Source organism: Triticum urartu, chromosome 1 (assembly GCF_003073215.2).
Source record: "Triticum urartu cultivar G1812 chromosome 1, Tu2.1, whole genome shotgun sequence".
Classification (NCBI taxonomy): Eukaryota; Viridiplantae; Streptophyta; class Magnoliopsida; order Poales; family Poaceae; genus Triticum; species Triticum urartu.
In genome coordinates, this window is record NC_053022.1 from 436,930,820 (window position 1) to 436,948,740 (window position 17,921).

Consider the following 17,921-nt stretch of genomic DNA (forward strand, 5'->3'; position numbering starts at 1 on the left):
GTCAAATTCTATCCAATTTCAAATTAGAAAATAAAGAGTAAGTTCAAAGTATCAATAGCATAATTTGGCATTGTTCATAATGCGGGGAGCTTCACCACACTACTGGATTACCATGTCAACATAACAAGCATAGATGAAGGGCAAAGAAAATCATTGTATCTATTTTGGATAATGTGCATGGCATGTTGTTCATATCATCAGCCACATCAGTAAGATAAAACAGGAGATGACAAGGTGCAAACGTGGGCTGCTTCACCACACACTGGATTATAGATCCACAAAAACAAGCATACATATAGGGAGTATTAAGTAATGTGCATGGTATGAATAAGGAATTTGGTTTTACAAGTAAAACTTAGAACTTACGGTTCTTACGAACATGCATTTTGGTAGAAACAGCAAACTAAACAAAAGTAAATGATAGGGAGTATGAGCAAATTAAACAGCAGTTGAGGATAAAGGCTTTAGAAGGACTGACTTACATTAACAGTTAACACCGGCTTTATAATGCCCTTCTCCATGTCCAGGGAAGGATAACTCAAGAATTTCAGCACAGAATCTTCTTCATAAGCATTGCCTGTACTCTACATTTTGTAGAGAGTAATTATAGATATGATAATACTGGAAGGGATAGAGGATAATGAAGATAAGATGCAGATTGATGCTACATAATCAACTACCAATCCCTGGAAGTACAAGCGTTATAGGACAAAATGTACTGACAAGAGCAATGGGCTACACTTCTGCACTAGCATTGTCTTTGTATTCTACTTGTTGGTAAGATTAAATATAGATCTGATCTTTTTTAGTAAATGGTGGGCGAGGGAGATAAGATGCAGAATGCTACAAAATGAACCAATCCCTCTTCCCATAATACAAGAGTGTTTTGAACACTGGTGTACTGTACAAAACGTTCTTATATTATGGGACGGAGGGAGTAGCTGTTAATGTAAGTACAGTGATAGACCACGTTCAGTCCTTACAAGAGGACTGCAGAGCTAAACCTCTTCAAAAGCATTGGGTTGATTCTAAATTTATGTAAGAGTCCATACGGATCTTATAATGTCCACCAAATGGACGATTACGAGGCTAACATGTGCAGTGATGCTACATAATCAAACAGCTATGAAAGTAAGTATGGTCATACAGGGCAAGAGGTACTCACAAGAGCAATGCAGTGTGCAGTATAGTTGCGAGATTTGTGGTCCCTTGAGAACGAATGTTCTTCTGCTAACTTTTTCGTACAAGTGAGACATTAAGGCAAATGCAGAAATGTAGTTCAAATTGTGATGTGATATCATAGACAGTACCTTACGCTGCAGCCGAGACCAATGTGTAACAAGATTATTCCAGTCACCGTCGGATAAATGTAGCACCGGAGACTTTACAGAAATTTCGTTCAGAGGCTTGCCATCGAAGTGCGCTTGCCTCAGGTAGGAACGATACTTCATCAACGAGTGCTTGAAAAGCGCAACCAACCCTTGCTCTCATCACAATCCAGTTTGCTCTCGCCTATTTAAAAGAATGAAATCTTGTGTCTTCTGTCAGCAGAAACATATGCAGTAATGACCATGAATAACATTAGTACATTACTTACGCGTAAGTTGCGGAGGAAGACTGGAAATTGTTCTGTGTCTGCGGTATAATCTTTCCATGAAGGAAAGATGCGCACAAAGTTCCTGACAACAACATAAGCTTCGTCTTCTAAACTGGGAAGAAATGGAACAGGGGTCCTATTTGCTGCAATTGGGGCTCTCTCTAGTTCGAAAAGGGATTTGGCCACTGGATTTGGTGTACTCTTTGCTGGAATGGGGGTTTTGCATCGTACAACTGGTGCTATGTCAACTGGCATAATCATACTGTTTGCAATATTACTTAGAGATAGGACTTCAAGTTTGAAGTTGAGTTGCAGAATGCCTTTCTACTAGAACTTGGGACTGAAGAAGTCGAACTGATTCAGACAACGAATTCTGTGAGCTTGTCTGACTGTTAGTCTCAAGTAACTTGAACACTGCATCAAGACAAGACTTTGGGGTTGTCTCGCTATCTTCAAGATGTTTTGCCTTCTTTGCTGCAATATATGTTGGGTTTGTCTTACAACCTTCAGCAGACTTGTGCATGCCATCAGGCATATCACCCTGAAACAAAGCAGAGAGATGACAGGTTTTGCACGTGTATAAACAAAGATGATAACTGTTCTGTCAATTCTATCCAATTTCAAATTAGAAAATAAAGAGTAAGTTCAAAATATCAATAGCATAATTTGGCATTGTTCATAATGCGGGGAGCTTCACCACACTACTGGATTACCATGTCAACATAACAAGCATAGATGAAGGGCAAAGAAAATCATTGTATCTATTTTGGATAATGTGCATGGCATGTTGTTCATATCATCAGCCACATCAGTAAGATAAAACAGGAGATGACAAGGTGCAAACGTGGGCTGCTTCACCACACACTGGATTATAGATCCACAAAAACAAGCATACATATAGGGAGTATTAAGTAATGTGCATGGTATGAATAAGGAATTTGGTTTTACAAGTAAAACTTAGAACTTACGGTTCTTACGAACATGCATTTTGGTAGAAACAGCAAACTAAACAGCAGTAAACGATAGGGAGTATGAGCAAATTAAACAGCAGTTGAGGATAAAGGCTTTAGAAGGACTGACTTACATTAACAGTTAACACCGGCTTTATAATGCCCTTCTCCATGTCAAGGGAAGGATAACTCAAGAATTTCAGCACAGAATCTTCTTCATAAGCATTGCCTGTACTCTACATTTTGTAGAGAGTAATTATAGATATGATAATACTGGAAGGGATAGAGGATAATGAAGATAAGATGCAGATTGATGCTACATAATCAACTACCAATCCCTGGAAGTACAAGCGTTACAGGACAAAATGTACTGACAAGAGCAATGGGCTACACTTCTGCACTGGCATTGTCTGTGTATTCTACTTGTTGGTAAGATTAAATATAGATCTGATCTTTTTTAGTAAATGGTGGGCGAGGGAGATAAGATGCAGAATGCTACAAAATGAACCAATCCCTCTTCCCATAATACAAGAGTGTTTTGAACACTGGTGTACTGTACAAAACGTTCTTATATTATGGGACGGAGGGAGTAGCTGTTAATGTAAGTACAGTGATAGACCACGTTCAGTCCTTACAAGAGGACTGCAGAGCTAAACCTCTTCAAAAGCATTGGGTTGATTCTAAATTTATGTAAGAGTCCATACGGATCTTATAATGTCCACCAAATGGACGATTACGAGGCTAACATGTGCAGTGATGCTACATAATCAAACCAGCTATGAAAGTAAGTATGGTCATACAGGGCAAGAGGTACTCACAAGAGCAATGCAGTGTGCAGTATAGTTGCGAGATTCTGTGGTCCCTTGAGAACGAATGTTCTTTGCTAACAGTTTTCGTACAAGTGAGACATTAAGGCAAATGCAGAAATGTAGTTCAAATTGTGATGTGATATCATAGACAGTACCTTACGCTGCAGCCGAGACCAATGTGTAACAAGATTATTCCAGTCACCGTCGGATAAATGTAGCACCGGAGACTTTACAGAAATTTCGTTCAGAGGCTTGCCATCGAAGTGCGCTTGCCTCAGGTAAGGAACGATAATTCATCAACGAGTGCTTGAAAAGCGCAACCAACCCTTTATCATCACAATCCATTTTGCTCCTCGCCTATTTAAAAGAATGAAATCTTGTGTCTTCTGTTAGCAGAAACATATGCAGTAATGACCATGAATAACATTAGTACATTACTTACGCGTAAGTTGCGGAGGAAGACTAGAAATTGTTCTGTGTCTGTGGTATAATCTTTCCATGAAGGAAAGATGCGCACAAAGTTCCTGACAACAACATAAGCTTCGTCTTCTAAACTAGGAAGAAATGGAACAGGGGTCCTATTTGCTGCAATTGGGGCTCTCTCTAGTTCGAAAAGGGATTTGGCCACTGGATTTGGTGTACTCTTTGCTGGAATGGGGGTTTTGCATCGTACAACTGGTGCTATGTCAACTGGCATAATCATACTGTTTGCTGCAGTTGGGGTCTACTGAGTTGGGGCATCAGAAATGACCAGTGTAGTAGGGCTAGAGTCTGCTAGAGTTGGGGTATTTTGTGGGTCAGGTGATATTGCAACTACACCTAATGGGCTATTTGATTTATCAGGTGCCACTACCTTTTCCAAATACTTTGCTTGTGCTCCTCCACGATCAGCAATCACCCTCTTCCTTTTGAACGTCTGATACACAAGAACAACATTTGAATGGATAAATATGGTATGATAACAGATGGAATATGTACTGAAAATGGATAGGCAGGGCGTATTCACATACACGATGTGTAAACTAAGTTAATGGCAGTTCAACAAAGTAGAAGCAATGCAAAGCATCAGTTGCAAGATATGTGCGAGCAATGTAACCTTGGAAAGTTAGAGAAAGTACCTTGATGTGTGAATAAGATAGGGCATCTTCCTCTGACTCCTCCACTAGGGAGCTACATTGACTTAGGTCTCCCTCTAGCTCAGAATCACTTTTAGGATCATATTCTGAGCATGAATCTGTAGGTGGAGAGCGTTTGCATTGCATTGCATCCAGACTTGATTTCAGTCCCTTAATGCCAAGTTTGACAGCCATGGCATTGTTCTGCTTTATTCTTTTCATGCGTGCAAACTCATAATCATTATGATGCTGTTCAGAATCTGAGATTCATGAAAACATAAAAAGTAGTGTAGGTACTAAAGATTACCGAAATACATCTGAACCCTTAAGTGTAGGTAGCACTTAGCACACAACAAACCCTAATGACAGTCCTGCCTAATGAGTAATGAATCAATTAGAAAATGGGTGATGAGGAGTGGCTGCTGAGTGTTGAGGACGTATCTCAGGATAAATCGGGTTGGCTTGGTGGGTGCTGCACGCCTGAGCCCTGAACGGACTGGGAAGGTAGGCACGGTGGCGCACCGGGCAGCGGTGACGCTGTTGGGCGAGCGGCTCCTGGCCTCCTGTTAGTCCGGCGTCTCCTCCTAGAGTCATGCCATCCGGGGACGGCAAGTTGCCAGCGAGGCAGGCGGCTGGGGGCGAGTAGATATCGGAAGCGCGCAACAGAACAGAGGGGAATCGGGGCCTGGGACGACTCAAAATTCCAGGGTGGGCCGGCCCACCATGGGCACCCTGTAGAGATACACACCCGAACGGTGAACATGCATTTTCGAAACTAATTTAGGAACATTTAGCTGACCAATTAAACAACTCTGTTTTAATAATATCAGATTCGTATTTGAACAACTAAGCTTGTTTAGCTTGATGGGTGGAGCAGTGTTATTATGATACGAAGCACGTATTCTGATCGTATAGTGATCATAAAAGGGGGAAACTCTAAGCATATTTTTTTAGCAAAAGAGGGTTTACCCTCCGATTTCTATTAAAGAAACGACCATGGAACCAACATGATCAATTAAACCCTAAGCATGATCAATTAAATCGTATTATGGCTGTGCCATGGCAGATTTGAAGCTGCAAACCGGAGAAATGATATTTTGCATCCATTGTTTGCTTCGAACTAAGAACTAAATTGTAAGAGCTGAAAAGAAAGTAGAGTAACCAAGTTAAGATCTATTTTTTGGTTGAGATCAAAAGGTTGAGGAGATATGAAGTACCACCTCTCTTGCGGCACCGTGTAGGCATCGGGGGTGCGATGGTTGTCGGTGGCGTTGAAGCAGATCTGCGACGGTAGACGGGTGCATCGGGGGATAAGTCCTGTTGCGGTGGAAGAGAAGGTCGTGTGAGCGGCCCCGACAAAGAGGACGACGACACCGATGAAGCTAGAGGACGCGATGCAAGGCTATTGGTCCGTCGCCGTGGATGAGAAACGTCCATCTCTAGCAGTGGACGATGCAGTCTTGGTAGGCGCTCCGGCATGGTGGAAGACGGTGGCGATGGATGTGGTGGAGGACGGCGGTGATCGATGGGGTGGCAGACGGAGGCTGGTGTGGGGATGGGGTGTTCTAGTGCGGACGGTGTATGAATGGGAAAATGGAGGGAGAGGTACGGGGAACCATGTTTTTGGGACGCGCCTGTCTGAAATATGGGAAAGTTACGAACTTAGCCCCCGTTTAAAATTTGGACGTCTCGTGGGTTGGAGATAGGAAGGTAATCTTGCATCTCGCCAATATTTGCCTAGAGCGATTTCGGGTGAGGAGAGGGTGGTTGGCGCCCATGGTTGGCGCCCACGGTGTATGAACGGGGCTGACAGGTAGGGCGGTTGTGTCACGTCTGAGTGAAGTTACAAACTTGCCCCTATTGAAAATATTTGCCTACATCGATGTTGGCCGAGTGGAGTTTGTTTTGCCGCCCACCGTGTATGAATGGGGAATGGAGGGAGAAACAGAGGTCTTTCGGACGAGCTTGAATCAAATGAGTTTTGCCACCCATGTTTGACGCCCACCGTGTCGGAATGGGCTCAGAGGCGGTCGTGTCACGTCTAATTGAAGTTATTAACCTACCCCTATTTAGAGCAGTGATAATCAGGCAGACGGATTGTCTGTGTAATGGGTAGATAGTAATTTCCATCTCCCAAACACTTGGCTTTGGGCAGCCGACGTGGGGGTGGACATTTTGCTGCTTCTTTCGAATTTTGGGACAATAAGCATCCACATTTACCCTGGCAACTAAATTCGAATCCATTTTGTATTCCTATACGAATCTTTATAAATCATTCTATGTGTTTTTATATACCTTCAAAAGGACGACAAAGATGTATTCCACTGTCATATATGAATATGGTTTACAAATGCCGATACTCAAATTCAGAAACTAGAATCCAGTTTAAGGTGAATTCGAATATTTGGAACACTTCATATCCAACTCAAATGTCACACGCAGCATAATGTGTACTCCCATTTAGATATGTACACAAGCGATGTATCAAGATTCAAATACCGAGTCAATCAACCAAGAATGTACAGAACTAACAGGCATATAAACACTTATAGAGTATATGGATCAATAATATCAACTAACATACATAAGCCAGGCTGTTGTACTTTTTTTGGCTACAACAGCATCCTTTTTTTAGCCAGCATCTTGGCCCTTTCCGATGCGTGCCACTTATGGTCCATCTATACTACTACTATTGTTGAATGCACATTCAGCCCGATTGGCATATTTGTAGGTCTGACACAGCAATCCAAATGAAATGTCTCCGAGTCTTATCAATCAATACATACTTGTGCTCAAATAAAATTACAAACCAAAAAAACAATTATTACATGATCTCTAAAACAAATGGTTTGATTGATTACATGAACAGACAACACAAAGGTTATTCAACTATGGAAAGAACATTTCACCTATGATTTACCAAGTAGGAATTTAATTTCCTTTTTTCCTTCAGGACCTTAACAATCTGGTCAGTCTCAGCTTGCTTCGTTTTGAAATCCACCAAATATTTAATGGTTGTCTTGAGTACTGCTTGTGATTGTGCTGTTTGCTTCCTCAACATGTCAACTTCATCTCTAAGTGCAGAAGCAGAATCTCTTTCTACCACTACTTTAGCCTCTAGAGCATCAGCAGTTGGCAATTCATAATGCACGATTGGGCCGGTGCCACTGCTGTGGGATGATGCAACGTCCATGGGGACCTCGCTCTTTGATCTTGGGCTAATCTGTTTTGCCATTAAAGTTCCGATTGGATTCAGAAAAGTTGAAGTTAGAAAAACATCTCAACTGGGAGTTATAACAACAAACTAGTTAAACAAACAAGGAATTAAATAGTTTCAATTGGATGCTGAAAAGTAGTTATTAACATTATTGTAACCCGCTGTTGCAGCATCAAAGCAGTTAAACAAATAAGTAGATATTTAAGTTAAGGCAAACAGGTAATTCTTAACAGTAAGTATCAAACACATAGATAGGCGTAGTCTACAATATGATTAACATGCTGTGTCATTATGTAATCAGTAGCAAACTAAATTAAGCCAAGCAACGTAATTGAACAATTTTGCAATAAGTGGCTAACTAAAATTCCGAGAAGTAGGTAACTGAACTTACGCTAGTTCTTTGTACAAGCACACTGCAACTTCTTTTTCGCTTACAAGGTTGTACGAAGGAGTCCATGGCATCAATTGCTTGGATACGCAGTCCCAATACTTCTTTCTTCCCACACTGCATGGGTAAGTCGAATGGTTAATCTGGTAAGATGGTGCGTCCTTGATATATTATATGAGGACGTGTAGTCAGACTAGTTGTAGCCAAACACATCACACTGGCTTTTACTGTATATTTCATGCGATTACTTTTGGCATATTGAGATCTAAGCAATCTACAATAGGATGAAAAGACTGGCATCCTTCACATTATTGGCAAACTCAGTTCATAGAAACAAGCAATTCAACCATTCTGTGGGTAAATCAAAAGCGCCACTGGAATATTTTTCACTATCCAATCATACACGCAAAAGGGGTGACGCCACCATAGGGGCTGGTATGGGCGGCCGCCTCAGGTGGCTGGAAAGTGTGCACCTAGTTTGAGCCGTCCAGGTTGGCCCACGCTAGTTTTGTTCGTCCCAACGCACGAGCAGGCAATGTAAAAAATGAAGAAAAATGTTATTTGGATGGGCCAATAACATAAGTGCAAGGCAGGCCCTATAGCAGGCTCGCGGCCCAAACGAGCGCCTCCCATATTGATCGACAGTAGGAAAAATCCCAATTCATTCGCTCCAGCCTCCAGTCTGGTTCGCTCCTAACCTAGCCGCCGCTAGACAGATCGACACAGCACTTCCTCGCGCCCTCGTTGGAGGGCGGTCGCCGGGCTTCAAGCGAACGGACGGACAAGAAGATGAAGATCCAACCCTAGGTGTAGCCTGCGTGGGAGGCAGCGGCGGCAGCACGGGCATGGCATCGAGCTTGCACAAACGGACAGTCGCAGCTTGCAAGAGTAGCATGCGGAACGAGCAGGTACATCACATCCCTGATTATATCTAATTCAACTCTTCAATTTCTGGCCAATAGTTAAACCTGACGGTGTTGTAAAACTGCTTGTATGTAGGGAATCTATGAGAAAATGAAACCAATTTCTACTTATTTTATAACTCCCCCAATCAGTACTGAACTGACTGAATCTGATGTATCTAATCAAGTTTCCGGTGCAAACATACAAGCTCATGTTGTTCTTGAGCCTGAAGTGTCTAATGAATAGACTGCTAATGAAGGATTTGATGCAAACATTTTACATGCTCCTGGTGATGAACATATAGTGTCTAATGAGGGATCTAATGCAAGCATTTTGCAAGCTCATTGAAGGATTTAGTGTCTAATGATGATCTACTATGTTGAGAGAGACAGAGATTTGCAGGCATTGATGACAAGCAAATTATGGTGCATTTTCATAGCTTGAGGAAAAGTCGAGGCCATCTACTAGAAAGTCTCCGTATCATGACAACATAGCATAAATACTTTTCTAATCTGTTATTTGAAACTATTCGCATACTTGTGTAGGATAGATATATTGATGCAGTTTGCGCACTGGTTATACGTGTAATTACACTTCGATATTTTCAGCCAGAGAAGAATAATTCAAGCAGGTACAGACCATGTTTGTAGTCCTTGTACACCATGTTGCATTTTGTATTTTTTGGTGCTTGCATCATTTAGTGTTTATAATCTGAACTACTTTGGAATTGCATCATTTTGTGTTTTTTGGTGCTTTCATCATTTTGTGTTATTGGTGCTTGCATCATTTTGTGTTTTTTGGTGCTTGCATCATTTAGTGTTTTTTGGTGCTTGCATCATTTGGTTTTCAAAGTGCATGTAGCTTCACATTTCTCAAGTTATGTTGATTTCCGGAGTGCAAGTGCCTTCGTATTTCTTAAGTTAAATGTTCGCCCCTGCTAACTTGAATTCGTGGATCAACCACTGCACACAAATCATACATGAATGCCAGTACGAATTAAATGAAATGCAGGGACTTACGCTAGCTCGTTGTACAGGCTCACTGCAGCTCTGCTTGCGCTTGGGATGTTCCATGTACAAGTCCATGTTACCACTTTCTTGGATGTGCAGGCGTTGTGGTCCTTGCATCCACCTCTGCATTTTTGACACGGCGAATGGTTGATCAAATAAGAGGAATCGACCTTGATGGTGTACCAGAGGACAGATACTTACAAGGTTATACGGGTGTGCAGGATGTGTACCAGATCCCGTAGCGCCGCCATGCTTCGCTAAAAAATGGATTTTCTTGTTTCAGATGATATCTCCAGAAGAAATAAGAGTTAAAATCAGAGTTGCATAGGCGTGTAAGCTAAGAGAGCAGTGAAAGGATATCCAAACATCATCGGAACAGTGCACAAGGGAGTGATGTGTGGATACCTAGTTCGGGCCAGCGTTTGGGCATGCTCGCCTAGCTAGAGTGTGGGTCACTTCAGAGCCGTTGAGGGTGATGCGCTAGCGTTGGCTGGCCATGCACGGATGCAGATCTTGAGTGGCAGCGGAGCGCTACGATGTGGTGGACGAGACCGTTGGTGAAGCCCCAACGGCCTCGGGGGGCGGAGGTGCGACGATGTGCTCGGTGAAGTAGCCCCGGTGACCTGGGAGACGGCGTCGGTGAAGCGCACCTGATGCGGTGGAACTCGGTGTCTGTGAGGCACGTTGGTTGCGGCGGCCGACGTTGTTGGTGGACCACCCGGTGCGGTGGATGAGGGCGTAGATGAGGTAGCTCCGGTGCGGTGGTGAAGCACGACCGTCGTCTTCGTCGTCGTCGTCCGGCACAGAGGTGGGGAACAGTGGCGAAAGAGACGAGACGAGGGGCGATTCGAGGGTTGGCGGCGAATTAGGGATTTGAGCAATCTGGGCGCGAAAGGGGACGGTGGAGAAGAGAGATTTTGCAGGGCTAGAATTGGGGCCGCCAGATATTTCAATATGAAACGTGGAAGCGCGAACTTATATTGTCGTCGTCCTTTTTTGGGGGGAGGGGGATGGGTGGCTGGGTGCTACGTGTCCGTCCAACACACGCGACCACCCCGACAGGACTATGCTTCGGTGCCTTAAGGCACCTGCCTTTGTGTCTATGACATGTGGGCCCAACAGGTGGTTGGCCCACATGTCAGTGACCCAAAGGCAGTTTCCTTTAAGGCACCGAAGCAGCGTCCACCCCGACACGACCCTGGTCTGCCTGGTGCGCCTACATTTGAGAATGCAAACGAATCTTCTTTCATTTGCAAACGAATCTGTATGTATTACCATGCCCGTGTTTTCCTTGCAATAATTAGTCATTCGAAACGAGATACTCCATCCATTCACTTTTGTAAGTCGTTTCAGACAACTTAAAATGAACTGTTTTGCACATTGTCTGAAATGTCTTCAAGGTCTTATAAAAGTGAACAGAGGGAGTACTATAAATTAATTAATGAGGAGTTATTTGAAGAAAAAAATCGAAACGGTACCCACGCTAACGTGGATTAGAGTGTGTGTCACATAATTAGTTATTTGAATTAGAGTGTGTGTCACGTAGTTAGTTATTTGAATTAGAGTGTGTGTCACGTAGCGATCTCCAATTCTAACGTGGATTTCGCATTTCACTGTATCCACGCTACTTTTTTAATACAAATTCATATGTATATGATGAACACCATGGTAGTGAGAAAACTTTTGGATGGATTCAAACATATGACCTACAAAATAGCACAACAAACTGAGTCAATGTCAAGTTTTCCAAACTTAGTATGGCACGAATTCAAAGTAATTACCCGTATGCCTGGTACTCGGTTCAAATCTTACAATGTACACCGAATTGATACATCGATATTAAGTCTCGTACTATGTACTCCCTCCGTTCGGAAATACTTGTCCTAGAAATGGTTGTATCTAGACTTGTTTCAGTTCTAGATACAACCATTTTTAAGACAAGTATTTCTGAAGGGAGGGAGTACATTCAAATGTTGTTTTTAGCCCCCCGGCACAAACGCTACATACTTCCTATATCGGTCAATCTTCTTCTCCTAACCACCTTAGGAAGCTACCGGCTTCCAACACACGTTCATTCTTTCTCTCCATGTTTCGATATCTAAGTCTCTCAACTACACAACCCCCTTTTCCACTCTGTTACCAAATGTATTTACCTCACACACCCTCCATTGCACCCCATGCCGAGCTCTCTCTCTCCCCCCTCTCCCTCTCACCCTCTCGTGCTAAATACATGCATTGCCTATCTAGCCCCCCAACCTCTCGTGCGCACGCACACACGCTATATATCTAGGTCACTCCCTCGAGACTGTCTCACTCTTTCTTCCGCACGGCGGGCCACACTCGCTCAATCTAGCTCCTTTATCTGAGTCTCGTTTAACCTCGTTTTATTTCACACACAAATGATATATCTCCCTGTTCGGGCCTCAATCGACACACTCTATACTCTCTCTCACATAGATTGTCTATGTAGGTCAGTCCATCCAAGCCGTCGCCACTCTTTCGACCTCATGGTGGGCCACGCTCACTCAATCTCTCTCTCTCTCTCCGTATGTCTCGATTGACCTCGCTCTTTCTCGGAAAAAACGATATATCACCATGTTTGAGCCCAATTCAACCTATTCACATTGTATACTCTCTCACGCACATCGTCTATCTAGGTCACTCTCTCCAACCCGTCTCACTCTTTCGATCGCACGGCGACCCTATGTGATCAGTTGACCTTGCTTCCTCCCATGCACAAAATATATCTACACGTCTGTGACTGGATCATCTCTCAAGCTCTATCTTACAGCCCTCACCCTTGCCAAAAAGCTCAATCGGACAATATCTCTCCAGAGCATATATATTTGTTCAATGAATGTCGAACCACACTCACTTTGTCTCTCTATCTATATGTCTCTCGATTGACCTCGCTTTCTCACACCGTATCTTCCACGCGTTGAAGCTACTACCTCTCCATCCCTCGCAAAGCCTGAGCTATTTACATTGCGAGGGGCACTCCAACCTTGGATTAATTTGTGTAGGCATTTATTCCGGTCGGTTTAGATTATATTTTCGTGGCATTCGGCCCACAACTACTCCAAACACCGTTGCAACTCACGCAACTCCCCTAGTTGATTTCCCTCTGGCTTGGTCATCGCTCTCTCGCACGTCCTTTCTCGCCTTCAACGTCGCACCATGGTATTATTGAAAAAACTATGTTGTTCTCTTTAATTATTATAAATAAGCTACAAAACTACACACCAATAGTCCACTTGGAATGGAACAAATTTCGACCCACAAATTAAAGTGCTACAAACTACACACCGAGGGGCCCACATGTCATGAAACAAATTTGGACCCATATACAAATTAAAAAATAAAGGACAAGGATCGAACATGCGACCGGGCCTTCAAGCCGCACGTCAATAGGCAACATACGTAGAATAGCAATGTTTGTTGTACCCCCTTTGTTCACATAATGTTTTTATATTAGCACAACCTAATTAATGGATAACATGTATGCTCTCTCTCTCTCTCTTCGCCTTCACTGACTGGTGGGTTCCATGTGTGCTCTCTCTCTCTCTCCTCCCCTTCTACGTTTAGATGCATAGGCAAACAGGAAGAACTCGCGGGCGATGTTGCCGTTGACCATATCTGGATGCGTTCACAAGTCACGGCACCATTTTCACATACTAGCAGCACTAGTCAGTGTGTACGTGCAATACACGTTAATTTCGAAGTATATTAAGTGCATGCGGATATTAACTATTAGGATATTATTTGCGTGTTGTCATGTGATTAGCACTATTTTTGGCATGAAATTAACTGCACGCTAAACGTGTTGAGCGCTCGACATTGAAGCAGTCTAGGTCGTTGGATGACAAGGAATACATGTGGCTTGATGACGTTTTATATTTAATTTGATACGGCTCTAATAGAACATTCAATCGATCAAACCATACATTTCGTTCAGTCTGACTCCGACTTTAAATTATACGACGATTGATATAAAATAAACGGAAATGATAAACGTTCGGATTTTAAGCATGGCAATCCGAACGTTTTTCATGGCAAATTTAGATTACGCGGCGACGGCGGGGGCGTCTCGCGGTGGGAAGCAGCTCCTCTGCCGTGCTTTGTGTGTCGTCGGGCCACTGACCGACGGCGACGGCGGCGTCTTGCGCTATTGTTGGCGTACTCCTGGACGTTGACCTAGCTTCAAGGAATGCCAAAATGTTCTGGACTTCGGAGCGAGTCAACTGGCGGGAGGAGGCGACTGGCGTTGGTGCAAGGAAGCGGTCGACGGCGGCCATCCATGCTGCTGAGGGGGGCACTGGCACCCGCGCGGGGACAGGCGTTGTCAACGGCGCGACGGAGACATTCGTGTGCACGGGCACCGGCACGGGTGCACACGTCAGTGCATGCACAGGCGCATGCGCTGGCAGGTGCACGGGCACCGGCACGGGCGTGCGCGTCAGTGCACGCGCAGGCGCATGCGCTGGCAGGTGCACGGGGATGGGCGGTGGCGCAGTCGGGGCGACATGAGCCGGAACGGGAGCGGGGACAGGCGCGGCTTCTTCCCGCAATGCCAGTTCAAGCTCGTCCCAAAGCACCTTATGTTCTTGAGACTCTGGCTGGGTGTCTTCCTCAGGAAACTGGAACACTAAGGGCAGACCATCGTGATGCGGCATGGCGTACATTTAGGTCAGGCTAGTTGGAGGTAGACGACAGGAGAATCGGAGAGGAAGAGAGAGGATTGTAGCGATACCGGGTAGTGTGGGGTTGATTTTAAACTGCGGCGCCGGCGACATTAAAAGTGGGAGCAGTTGGGACGACGGTGGGCGGCGGAGCCTGGTCAAAGGGCTCGCCTCCCGGTGAGCCTGCACAGTGGTCTGCTCGCACGCCTCCCTGACAGCCGGCGTAGCGGTCTGCTCGCACGCCTCCCGTCAACTCACACGCTTGCTCGGACGGCACCTGCCGATGAGAAGCTGGGACTCGTGGTGGCACGTAAACGCCCACGGTTTCAATAGTGAAAGCGTTCACCTTAACGTGATAGGTCTTTCTTTGTTCCAAAATACCTTGGCTCTTCATTTGTGCAACTTGTCATAAGCAGCTTGTCTCAAATTGAAGAAAAAACTTACAAAGTAATATTTGTGTCATATCACGTGACCATGCTTAGTTTCAAGAATTTATGCTCATTTTTGGATTTTCTGAAATTTAGGATCCAGGATTCGAAACAATATCATAACCTGCATCATGCAATAAATTTTCAAGCCATACATCTGTCCTGTTGTATTTCTTAAGAAAGGATTTGGTCAAACATTTTTCTTAGTTAGACTTCAGACAAGTTATATATGCAGAGTAAAAGGATAATCCCTCTGTACCAGTGCACTGCCTGATATATTAACTCAAGTACTAGGCACGAACAAACGGGCTCAATTATGTGCTCATCCTGGTGTAGTAGTAGTAGTAGTACTAGGCAATGCAGTTGACGGGTGACCTTAACGAGCGGTGACCGAGGGAATTGAACCGTGCTCGGCACGGTAGGTAACGTTGTCTAGTTACTAAAGCATCCCTCCGTTGTTCATCGGTAGTCATTATGGACCGGGGACATGAGGGGAATTTCCTAGGGCTGGAATTTTGGCTGCCAGATATTTCGACTTGAAACGTTGACGCTCGACTGGTTGGGGTTGCCTAATGTGCATACCACGCACGCCACCAAAGGACACGAGCCCGATTTTTTTTAGGATCAACACGAGCCAAGGTCTGGCTGGTACGCCATTGGGTCCTACCATTCAAGAATACGAAAGGAACCTTTTAAATTGCCGAGCGAATCTATGTGTATTACAATACCCGTATTTTCCTTGCAAATACTAATCTCAACATGGTAATTGATTTATGACGAGTTGTTGAATTAGAGTGAGTTTGTGATATAATGATCTCAACGTGGATTTCACATTTCATGGTATCCCTAGTAAGTTTTCCAATGCAAATTCAAATTTAAAAGATGAACAATATGGAGGTGAGAAAACTTTGTATGTATCAAGCATATGACCACACACACACAGAGACACACACGCATGCACACAACAACAATCCAATAAGTATAGGGCATCTATTTTTCCAAACCATGCATGTATGACACGAATTCAAAAATACTCCTTCTATTCCTAAATATTAGTCTTTTAGAGAGTTCAACAAGTGACTACATACGGCGCAAAATGAGTGAATCTAGACTCTAAAATATGTCTATATACATCCGTATGTGCGACTCCATTTGAAGACTCTAAAAAGACTAATATTTAGGAACGGGGGGAGTAAAATGTAAGACATCCATGGTCCTCAGTTCAATATTTAAAATGAACATGAAACTGAAACATGAATATTAAGTCTAGTACTACAGTACATGCAAATGTTGTGTTTAGGCAAAGGTATGATTGTCGGGGGTCAACCCCTCGACCTTAGATAAAATTGTGGAGCTCTGTCCAGGGTTGTTTAGATTATATTTGTCCCCACCCTCCCAACCACAGATTGGTTGTGCACCCCCACCCCTCCTCCCCGGGAGAATATCATGTGCCCCCATACCTTAGATGCTATATGCCGATACGAGTTTCTTGGAGCTTGTAGATCTGAGATATAGCAGCTCACATGATGTGTCTTAATATTTTTGCAGGAAACCTAGATGAGTTTGAGAATTGCACACAATTTGTACAAAAACTACTTAGATGCCCTTTGATCCCATATCCAACGACCTCGAAGCTCGTATCACCATAGCATCTAAGATGAAGGAGGACATCATATTCTCCTGTATGTAAGAATATCATGTGCTACCACACCTTAGATGCTTTGGTGATAGAACCTCTTCGAAGGCGTTGGATTTGTGACCCGACACCTCCTCGGTGGTTCGAATGGTTTTTTGCAGAAAAGCCCCAAAAGAGTTCGGCCAGTGCTTACAAGCACAAAGACTGCTCAGATGCCATTGGATCTCAGATCAAATGACCTCCAAGCTCGTATCACCGTAGCATCCAAGCTGCGATAGCACCTTATGTTTTCTCGCACGGGAGAGTATGAGGTGCTCCCGCACCGTAGCTAGATTCTATGGTGATACGAGTTCACTGAGATCTAATGGCCCACAGTAGGAGGTTTGAATGTTTTTGCAATATACGGCTGATAGAGTTTGGGAAATGCGCAGAAAGTACAAGTACTACGCATGTGCCATCTGATCACTGATCATACGACCTAGATGCTCATATCACCGTAGCGGATAATTAAGCTACGTGGAGCACCTAATATGAGCACCGGGGAGCCGTTGGATCGAAGATGCAGCAGCACACATGAGGCCTAAATGTTTTCTTTGCAAAAAAACCGTTGGAGAGTTTGGAAATTGCGCATAATTACAAAGACTACTCCCAAGCCATTGGATCTCACTTCCAACGGTGTAAAAACTCGTATCACCAAAGTATCTAAGCTGCAGGGTGGATGTGATATTCTATGCCGCTGTCATTTTTGTTCGTAAACTTGCAAAATACGTGTAACTCGTGCCGTTACTTGTCTAACCATGCAAAGTGTTTGTTCAAAAAAACCATCCTACACTGAACTATCGGAACAACACACGGGGGTCCCACTTGTCATTAATCAAATTTGGACCTAAAACTAACAAATCTGAAAGACGAGATTCGAACTGGCAACCTAGACTACAAAGCGTAAGTCGATAGCCTGAAAAAACGAACGGTTGTTGGCTTTGTCCCATAACTTAATTTTATACAGTACTTACGTTGAGTAGAGTAGAGGGAGTGCCTCGTCAACACGTGCATGACCGTTGTCTCACTTACTGGTGGGTCCCAGGTCTGCGATCTCAATCTCTCTTCTCTCCATCATTTAACCTTTGCACGGGCACACACGAAGAGTGGCGCTAGCTTGCCGTGGTGTTATTACAACTAAAAAAGCTTG